The sequence below is a fragment of the Durio zibethinus genome, chromosome 12 (assembly GCF_047325235.1).
Source record: "Durio zibethinus cultivar Kanyao isolate XHJ-2024 chromosome 12, ASM4732523v1, whole genome shotgun sequence".
In the NCBI taxonomy this organism is placed as follows: Eukaryota; Viridiplantae; Streptophyta; class Magnoliopsida; order Malvales; family Malvaceae; genus Durio; species Durio zibethinus.
This window is the reverse complement of record NC_143173.1, coordinates 18904972-18916013: the sequence shown is the minus strand read 5'-3', so window position 1 is coordinate 18916013 and position 11042 is coordinate 18904972. Positions and strand designations below refer to the sequence as shown.

General features: G+C 27.4%; 1 pseudogene; it reads left to right on the top strand.

Annotated features, from left to right (window-relative positions):
• Positions 1–1003: 1003 nt before the first annotated feature.
• Positions 1004–8665, top strand: LOC111297289 (GDSL esterase/lipase At1g09390-like; annotated as a pseudogene).
• The last annotated feature ends 2377 nt before the right edge of the window (positions 8666–11042 follow it).

The following is an 11042-nucleotide window of genomic DNA, read 5'->3' as shown; positions in this document are numbered from 1 at the left end:
CTAAAAAACCTAAACGAAAAATTAAAAAAAAATTTCATTAAAAAATTACCAATATAGAATTTAAATATTTTTTTTTTTAAAAAAAAGTCTCATGAAAATGAAAAAGTAAATTAAAAAACTAAAGACACTAAATTTGAGAATTTTTAATAAATTTCAAAAGAAAAAAAATTAACAACAATAACAACTAAAATAACCATATAAAAAACTTTTAGATATAAGATTTTTATTTATTTTTAATCTCAAAAGTCCAAGAATTTAAAAAGATAAAATTTTAAAATTATTTTATAAAAATTAAAAGAAAATCCCCAGGTGAACCATTTTAGTAATGATTAATAAGTAACTTTAAAACTCTAAGGATTAAAAAATATTCAATTCGAATTTTGAGGATAAGGAATGCAATTTACTTTTTACTTGAGGCTTTTGTTGTTAATTATTTATTTTCAAAAGCAAAAAAAAAAAGGGACCGTGTTTGGCTATAAAAGCATAATATTTTTAAAGATTATATAAAAAATATGTAATTATTTTAAATAACATTTAAATAACAAGATGTACTCTCCTTCTTCTAAATCAGTGGTGGATTCAAGATTTTTTTAAAAATATGTTCAAGATTTTTTTAAAAATATGTATTTATAATATGTATATATATAATTATTAATAATAAAAAGATATTGGAGACAAAATTTTGGAGTATTTTTCCAATTGTTTTATTTTTCATTTTTTGATGAATTTATTAATTTTATTGATTGAAAAAATATTCAAGAGAAAATTTCGGAGATATTTTTTGAATTGTTTTATTTTTCAATCTTTAGGGTGAAAATGGACGCCCTATATATATACACGTGAGTCCGTCCGTAAACTGATTATGTCATAATTGGTGACAGTGGCTGCGGTTGTTGAACGCACTGACATTTTGGCCTTGATCTAGTCTAGTAACAGAAATGACTTGAAAGCTACAAATCGTCTCTTGAAGGCGAAACCGCATTTAGTGAACACCGACGTATTTATGTCCACTGTCCGCAGGCCGATTCATTTAGCAGTCACGGTAGGTAACTTGGAAATAGTTAATGCATTGCTGCGCCACATGTCAGAAGAAGACGTGAAAGCACAAGATTCCTCCGGTCCCAAGATTTCCGAATGCTTGATCGGAAAGAACAAGGAATTGCTTACTTTTCCAGATAACAATGGGCTTATTCCAATTATTTTCGCATGTAATAGGGCCCATAAAGATATGACTCACTGCCTTTATAACGAGACTACACTAGCATATCTACTCTCACCAGAAAATCAAACTCATGCAGCCTTGGTCGTCGGTCTGTGTATTCGAAGCAAATTGTTTGGCAAATACTAATAAAACCCCTTTCTTTCTTATTTAATATATCTTGTGGAGTTTTTAACTTATACACTCCCTTTGTGAAAGTTATTTTAGACGTGGTTTAATTATAATCGTAAAATCCTTACTCATTAATAAATAAATAAATAAATCTTATTTAAATATTTTAATTAGATAAATTTAATTTTTTATTAATTAATTTGATTTCAATTGAAATTTCGTAATTGTAATTAAATCACGTTAAATTATTATGTTAATTCCCAAAAAACTGAATCAGTGGAATAACATCCCATATTTTGTGACGGCGTATAAAAGTTTTTTTTTTTTTTTTAATATCTTCTTTTCATCAGATGTTGCTTTGGATATGCTCCGTCGATGCCCAAAGTTAGCAGTCGCTAAAACCGAATGTAATGCTGTTTTTCAACCGTCTCTTCTACCTTCTATGTTCCTTAGCTGCAGTGGGCTCCCATTTTGGCAACGCATGATTTCTTCTTGTCAGTATCACTACTCTCTTTCTCACTATCAAATTTGCTTTCTACCCAATTTCTTGATTCAAGATAGTCTTTAAAAAAAAAAAAAAGAATAATGCCCAAATATATCATCTAACTTTACTTAAAAATAGAAATAAGTTTATGATATTTTATTGCATGAAATTTTTTATTTTATTATAATTAGAATCTTGACTATATAAAATAAATTTTTTGTTAATTTTTTAAGTTAGATAATTTAATTTGTAAAAAATACTTAGATTTATTTTGAGCTTTGAATGACAAATATTTGAGAAAATGTTGTCTTGAAAATTCTATCAATTGGACATTATTTATTATTTTTAAGATTTAATAAGTATAATTATAATTAAATAAAAGTTTATAGTCTTAATTTTATACAATAAAAGATTCAGTGTTTATTTACATTTTGGAGTAAAATCTGAGGATTTAATTGGATATTACGTATTAAAAAAAAAGATAATCCTTTTTTACGAAATATATTTCCAAAGTATGTATGGGACAAATAAGTGCCAGGTAAAGTTTTCTTTTCTTGGCTAAGATCATTTAATAAAATAGATGATAGTCAAGAAAACTCAAGTAAAGCATCAAAGATGCCATACACATATATCTTATAAAAAAAGAAGCAGCAAAAGCCAAAAAATTTGACAATAAAAACCAAACCATTATTAATCACAACACACTATACAATGAATATCATGAGATCCTAATTAAAGTTAAATCTTGGTGTTTTGAATTGTTATTGATATAACATGAGATCCTAATTAAAAGTAAAACTTGTGCAAAGTTCAGCCCCAAAAGTTGATTTTAGCCAAAAATAAATAAGTGCAATAAACGCTGAAAGAATAAATGAGTTTGCAACTGTGGGGGGAGAGAGAGAGAGAGAGTATTCATTGAACTTGATTTTGATTTTGATTTTGATTTTGATGGGCTGAACTTGCTTGTCACCTTTGCATGGATCATACCTTTGCATTCATGACCTCATATTGCATTATGAAATCACCAGAATTATTCTTGCATTCATTCTAGCAATTGGCCAAATATTTTTTAAATCCAAGGATTCTTGATTTTGATTCTTGATGGGCTGGACTTGCGTGTCATCTTTGCATGGATCATACTTTTGCATTCATGACCTCACCTTGCCACCTTTGCATGGGTTGCATGGGATTTGGTGTTAATGTTCAAAGTAATAAATTTCTTTATGCAAACTTGAACATCACCAATTTACATCATTATTGAGCAAAATTCAAGAAAATTTAAAACTTTAACTCTCAATGATTTATAAATATCTATAAATCATAAGGTTATCACACCCCCACACTTATCTTTTTACTTGTCTTTAAACAAAATCTGCAAGTTATTAATGCCAACAATCACATAGATGTGCTCACAATCAAAATTTCACAAGTTATCAATTATGCACTATAGTATAATGTCAAGATAATTGCGAACATAATTAGACATAAAACTTAATCATAAGTAGCTGCCACTTTCACACATGTGAAATCAATTTATCTCTAGTTTATGCGTGCAACCTAAGTAATAAGCATGTAAACCATGCCATCACATATTGAATCATAGATAAAGCGTACTTCATATGTTTACTTTTCTCATTCTTTCTCTACTAATGTAAGCTAACATACTTGACTCAAAATCAATACGTCTTTATTGGGTTGTAATGTAAGGCTTGGGTTAAGGTAGGAAAAAAAAATTTTAGGCATAAAACCCTTTGCTTACTTTAACTTGGACTTGAGAACTTTGACAAGTTTTGAGGCATTTTTTTTTTCATATAGCCTTTTGGGCTTTTTCACTTTTTTTTTCTTTTTTTTTCTTCCTTATGCCTTCCTACCTTCCTAATATGATTTGTTATCTTATCTTGTCCCTAATATGCGTAGGCAACTTGGGTTAGGTAAGAAAAAGAAGTAATTCATAAGAAAAAGGCTTATGCTTATTGGATATGGGTAAATCCATAAGAAAAAAGATTTATTAGGCTCAAAATAAAGGTACTAAAAATGATATATTCATGATGGGCTTCAAAAAGGCATAAATGGTCTAAAGATGGTCTAAATCATTCTTAAATCAAGTATAGCCCAAGATATAACCTTAGAGGTGAATAGGCAAATTCTAGAGTCATGCTTATGCCTCAATTCTATATACAATTTTATAGTCGTATAACTTTTTACCAAGACTCATGCATGTCAAAGATAAATATGACAATTCACAATTCCACAAATAGTATACCCATGATTTCATTTCATGTTTTTACTATGCTCATACTTGTCTCAATGTCATATATAAGTTACTTATGAATACTTGTAAAAAGTCAACTAAGATTGCAACATAATGATAAAAGTCATAACAACTTTGTTTGAAAACAAAGATTTTAGGGTAATCTTTTGAAAAGTGTCTAAAACTATTTCAGCATAAAATAATCAAAATTGTTTTCCCTCCCCTACACTTGAATTGCATAATAGTTCAAAATAATCAAAAGTTTAAGGTCAAGGCAGACTCCCCTATCTTTGTTTCATTGAGGTCGAATGGGCTAGACCCCATTATTCATCATTTCTCTATCTTTATTCCTAAAACAAAATGAAACAAACAAAGTAAGATCAAGGTAAACCTTTTCGAACAAAATAAAGAAAACAAATAACAAAAGCATCAACAATGATAATGAAACTTGGGTTAGCTCCCAAGTAGCGTCGATTTTAGTCAAGCTGGATAACACCTAAAGATCTAAAATGGTTATATGACTACAACACACTTAACACCAGTATCAACCTACTTTTAAATTATAATTTTAATTAATTTTTTATTTTAAAATATATTTTAAAATGTATTCATTAAGGTCGAATGGGCTAGGCTCCATTATTCATCATTTCTCTATCTTTATTTTAGTCAAACTGGACAACACCTAAAGATCTGAAAAGGTTATTTGACTACAACACACTTAACACCAGCATCAACCTATTTTTTAATTATAATTTTAATTAATTTTTTATTTTTAAATATGTTTTAAAATGTATTCATTAAGGTCGAATGGGCTGGGCTCCATTATTCATCATTTCTCTATCTTTATTCCTAAAACAAAATGAAATAAACAAAGTAAGATCAAGGTAAATATGTTCTAACAAAATAAAGAAAACAAATAACAAAAGCATCAACAATGATAATGAAATTTGGGTTACCTCCTAAGCAACGTCGATTTTAGTCAGGCTAGACAACACCTAAAGATCTAAAAAAGTTACATGACTACAACACACTTAACACCACTATCAATCTATTTTTTTAATTATAATTTTAATTAATTTTTTATTTTTAAATATATTTTAAAATGTATTCATTGAGATCGAATGAGTTGGGCTCCGTTATTCATCCTTTCTCTATCTTTATTCCCGAAACAAAATGAAATAAATAAAGCAAGATCAAGGTAAACCTCTTCTAACAAAATAAAAACAAAAAACGAAAAAAAAGGGGCCCTCCCCTCTGCTTTTCACTTGACAGCTATTATTGTTGGAAAAAAAAATTCATAGTTACTTTTATTTTTATACTATTTTTTGTTTGGAATCAAGCTTGAAAGTAACTTTCTGGTGAATGCTCATGTCACCATCTTCGTTACTTATCCAACTCACAAAAAATCGAAGCCTTTCGTATTTAATATTTCCACTTCCAATGTCTAAGATCTAAGAGATAAATTTGATAATCTAATATAATATAATGATATAATAAAAAATAAAAATAATATTTATTTGCCGATTCAATCTTTTCTTTGTTGAAAGTTGCAATTTCCATTTCCCATTAGCCTATGAATAATCAACACATCAAAAGGCACCATGGAGACAGAAAATAATGTTGGCGTCGAAAGTATATAAGACGGTATGGCCTACAACCTTCTGTTTTCTACGTGCCTCTTTTGCTTTGATGATGGCATGAGATTCTTTCATCTTTCACTGAAAGTGAAGTGGGGTATCATTGGAACGTTACTTTTATTTTTGGGTTAAACGTAAAAATGGTCTGAATTACATTTTTTTTGTTAATTTGATACTTAAAAATAATAAAATTATCCAATTGATACCTAAATTTTTATTTTTTATTATTTTAATATTTAACATTAATGTTATTAATCAATTTTACTGAAATGATATAAATATTTAATAAAATATTGATATGTGTCAAAAAAATTTAATCAAGGCGATATCATCAATGTCATATTAGTATAAAAAGAAATTTTCAAAAATAACTTTGAAAATTTTTTAAAAATTTTAAAAGTTTTTAAAAATTCAAAAAATTTTAAAAAATACAAAAATTTTTAAAAAAATTTAAAAATTATAAAAACTTTTAAAATTTTTTAAGATGTTTTAAAAACTCAAAATAAAATTTATTATTTTAAAATTTTAATATAATAAATCAAATTTATTATTTAATATTAATAAATAATTTTATATAATAAATATATTTTATGAATGTTAAATAATTTAACATTTTTTATACAACTTTTAATTTAATATTCTTAATGGTTTTTTTTATTATGATTTATTTCATCATCACTACTGTTTTTGCATCAAAATATATATTTCATCGCTGATTTTAATCTCATTGCTATAATAATCAATTTTACCTCCACTATTATCTTATCAAATCCAATTTCATCGCCTATCCAAATTGAGTCTTAATCGAACATATATATTTTAATATATATTTTATTATTTTAATAAAAAATTACTATTTTCCTTATATATATATATATATAAATTCGAGGTCGAATTTGTGTTCAAATATAAATAATTGAGTTTGATGTCGAATAAAAAAATTTGAAGGTTTATTTTCTCCTAGACACTTTCAAAAATTTTCTCTAGACACCCTAAAATTTATGATTCTTTGTTGAATGATTGAGAATGATATATTTGATAGTATTATTTGTGATGTAATTATCTCTTTTTTTTTTTAAGATATGAGAATTTGTTGTGAATAATTGTAATATTATAACAAAATTTTATTTATAATTTTTTTATATATTATAATTAGGCACTTCAAAATTTTTTTTGAATATGCATTGATTGGATTTTTTATTGGAACATTTGATTGAACTAAAAATCATAAATATATTCATATTAAATAAGTAAAATTATTTCATGTATTGCATGAGTTATAGTTTAGTATATATATTATATTACAACATACATAGTTACCAGATAAGGTTTGCTAATGTGAATGCTTACATAGACAATTTTTGTTTTTGACACATAAGAAAATTACTAAAATTTCTTTATAATTATATATAAGATATTTTTTAGTTTAGGCTCTTTATCAAAAAATATATTTTAAAATTTATTTAATTATCCAAAACTTTTAAAATTTAAATGAAAAACCAATTTAGATATAAAATTTATTTAAATTTTATATTAACACATTTTTTCTCCAGTAAAAAAAGTGATAACATGAATTATACATATGAATATTAAGTCACAAAATATTATTTTTCATGAAGGTAATGATAGTAAGTTTTGCTTAGTCAATAAATATTTTTCAATTCAAGAATTTCTAGATTATTTTTTACTGTTTTGTAACTTAAGTAGATTTGTATATATTTTTGTAATTTAAATAGGTCTCTTACACTAATTATTGATTTTGGAATCACATATATTTAAAAGTGGGAATCAAATATATTCCAAGGAAATTTCGTTTGAATCCAAAGTAATTTTTTAATGTATTGATTACATAAATATTTTATTGTAAATTGATATTTAATTGTTGATAAATATTTTAATATAATCTTTTTAATTTATTTGCAGTAATAAATTTTAATTAATAATTTTATAAATTTAAAATATTTTAATTAATAAATAAAATTAATCCATACATCACATGGCTTACAAATTAATTGATAAAAATTGTTAGTACGTTAGAAGTTCTGGGTCTAACTCCAATGGTGTGTGTACGTTAATTTGAACAGAGGATTGAGTGTTCAAGAAAATATCGTCATAGTACTAGAAGGGCATTTTCCACATTTGCTGGTCCAAGCATGCCTATCGTCATAGACATTAGACAGAACGATTTAGCTGGATCGTTTGATTACCTTACCTATTCGCAAGTTATTGATAAAATCCCTTCTTTCATCACTGAAATCAAATATGCTATTTGGGTGAGCCTTCAATCTTCAAAATAATGAAACCCAATGTCTTGTTTCATGTGTCTAGCTAAGATCTGTAATCTGTTTTCTAATCTTAAATACAGAATATATATAATAGGGGAGGGAAGAATTTCTGGGTACACAACACTGGGCCACTTGGATGTTTGCCTCAAAAACTTGCTGTGCATGGCCAAAATGCTAGTGAACGTGATGAGCATGGCTGCCTTCAGCCTCTCAACAATGCTGCAAAAGCATTTAATGCACAGTTGCGTGTTTTATGTGAACAACTGAGACCTCAACTAATTAATGGCACCATTGTCTATGTCGACATGTATTCCATCAAGTATGATCTCATTGCCAATGCCCCTAATTATGGTATGGTCTCAGTTCTGATCAGTTCTGTTTCATGTACTTTAGTTATAACCTTAAGGGGATATCTCATGTTGATGAATTGTTTTAATTGACAGGCTTTCAAAGTCCATTAATGGCATGTTGTGGCAATGGGGGGCCGCCATACAACTACAATGCCAATATCAATTGTGGTCGGACTGGTCACACTGTCTGCAATGAAGGATCTCAGTTCATAAGCTGGGATGGAGTTCACTACACAGAAGCTGCAAATGCCATTTTCGCTTCCAAATTCTCTCTACCAATTACTCCACTCCTCAAGTTAACTTTAACTTCTTCTGTAACAAATTGTGAATTCTACCTACAAAAGAAACAAGAAACTTAGTTTTAAATTGCAGAGAGAATTAAGTTAGGTTATTCCACAGTATACCTGATTTGATCATAGTGTGATAAACTACAGAATAGTTAATTATTGCCATGTGAATTTCTTATCTCACAGTGTAATGTATTCTAAATCACATGAGGAACTTTCTGAAAGGAACTACTTTTTCTTAAACAATTTCCACTTGACATGCAAACTTTTTTTGTTTATAACTTTTTAAAGATACATTTTATTGTTATTACAGTTTTATTCTTTAGCAAAATAATATTTTTTCAATTTATTTTTTCTTCTTTCACATATTTTCCAACATTTTTATGAAAAAAATGCCATAAGCAGTTTACAAACCAATAAAAGAAATGGAAGGCCGCCCAACTTTTTTCTTTTTTTTTTGTTAATGCATAATACATTCAGCCATTTACCTGAGCTAGAGAAAATTTATTTTCTTCACAACATCAAGAACAAAAAGGCTTTAACAAAAGTAGAGAGAGCAATCTGGCAGGTATTGAATAACTCTTAGTGAGAAATTTTTACATTCGATTTGAAGAACTTACGCTGTGGATATGAACAATTTTCATATTATGATCTTATTTAATGACCAGTAGTTCAAGATAGGTTTTCACTTTTGCTTCTGCTTAACAAGTAAGTATCACTATAGCAAAATGACGTATTAGCGGCAGTTTTGTAGTGGCTTTTCACTTACAAATACCACTAGCGCTATGTTTTTAAAAAACTTCATGCGTTTATTATCCAAACGCCACTAAATATTCAAATAAAGCGTTGTTACTTATAAACGCCACCCAATACTTGATTTTAGAGACGTTTCTCGACTAAAACGCCTTGAATATTTTTTATTAAAAGTTTCAGTGAATAGTTAAGGCATATTTTTGGCAAAAAAAGCATTCAATAATAATATCATAAAAAATTGTATGATTTTAAAAAAGACGTTGTCTACAAGAAACGCCTTTAATATTTAGACCCCAGGCTTATTAAATTTATTTTCTTTAAAACCCCATTGAATATTAAGCTTATCAAATTGTTTGGATCGTACGAATGTTTAATTACCATAAGATTGTTGGTTCGATCCGTCTTTTAGGCTTTTTTTGGGTTTAGGCACATATTATTTGTTATTGATTATTCTATGTATTTTCTTGGCATAAACGCCTTTACTAATTGCTTTAAAAAAATTTAGCATAGAATATTGAAGCTGTTTTTCGTTGAGAGATGCCTTTAATAAAAATTAGGAAAAATATGGGATCGATTATTAAAAACGTTTTTGGCCCAACTCGCCTTCTATAATCCAAGCAGTAAATTTTTTTGGATTGTTAAAGGCGGTTTTATAATAAACGCCTTCAATATTCTATACACAAAACTTGGATGGGATGGTTGAAGGCGTTTTTGGCTCGAAAAGCCTTTAATATTCTCGAGGTAATTTTTAATGGTCGGATTATTGAAGGCGGCTATATCCAAAAATGCCTTCATAAACATTTAGTTGAGATTATTGAAGGCGTCACCCGTAGGAAAATGCCCTTCATAATCCATTTGATTTATTGTTATTTGGTATTAATGAAGGCATTTTTATGCCCAAAATGCCTTTAATATTCCTGACAATAATTTCCTAGAGAAATTATTGAAGGTGATTTTAGTAAAAAACGCCTTTAATGTTTTCTGTTGGGGTGAATAAAGGTGTTTTCTTGCTAGAAATGTCTTCATTAACCCAATAAAAAAACATAATTGATACTTTATATGTGAAGTCAGTTGTACGTTTATGCCCAGAAAAATATTTGTTGTTAGTTGTATATTTATGCCCAGAAAACATTTGGTTTATATATCTGATACTATGAATTACATTTTGGAATTTGCATAATGGACATAGTTGTATTCCAAAAAATTTACCACACATCCGAAATTATTACTAATAACTTTGCCATATTAATATACTTTTTTGAAATAACCGTACTTAGTAATTTAATAATTACACATAGTGTATTCATATTAAGTATAACAATAATATTAAACCAATACCCCTAATGTACAAACTTAAAGTTTCCATTCAACATTGCATGTTAAAAACATTATAACAATTTGTTCCATATATATTTACAATCAACCAACAATGTCTAACCTGAAGGTTTATCAACATTGATAAATGACAATACATAATCACACCATTCTTTATGGACTTCATTCACCTCATTTATTGTGAAGCTTTCTTTACCTTCCCACTAAAAAAAAATCATAAGTAAATGTTAAGAAATGAGAACATAATGTACCATTTTATTTTTTTGAATATATAACGAGTTTATGAAATTTATACTAACCTTGAATGGTGTGGTCATAAAATCATGTAAC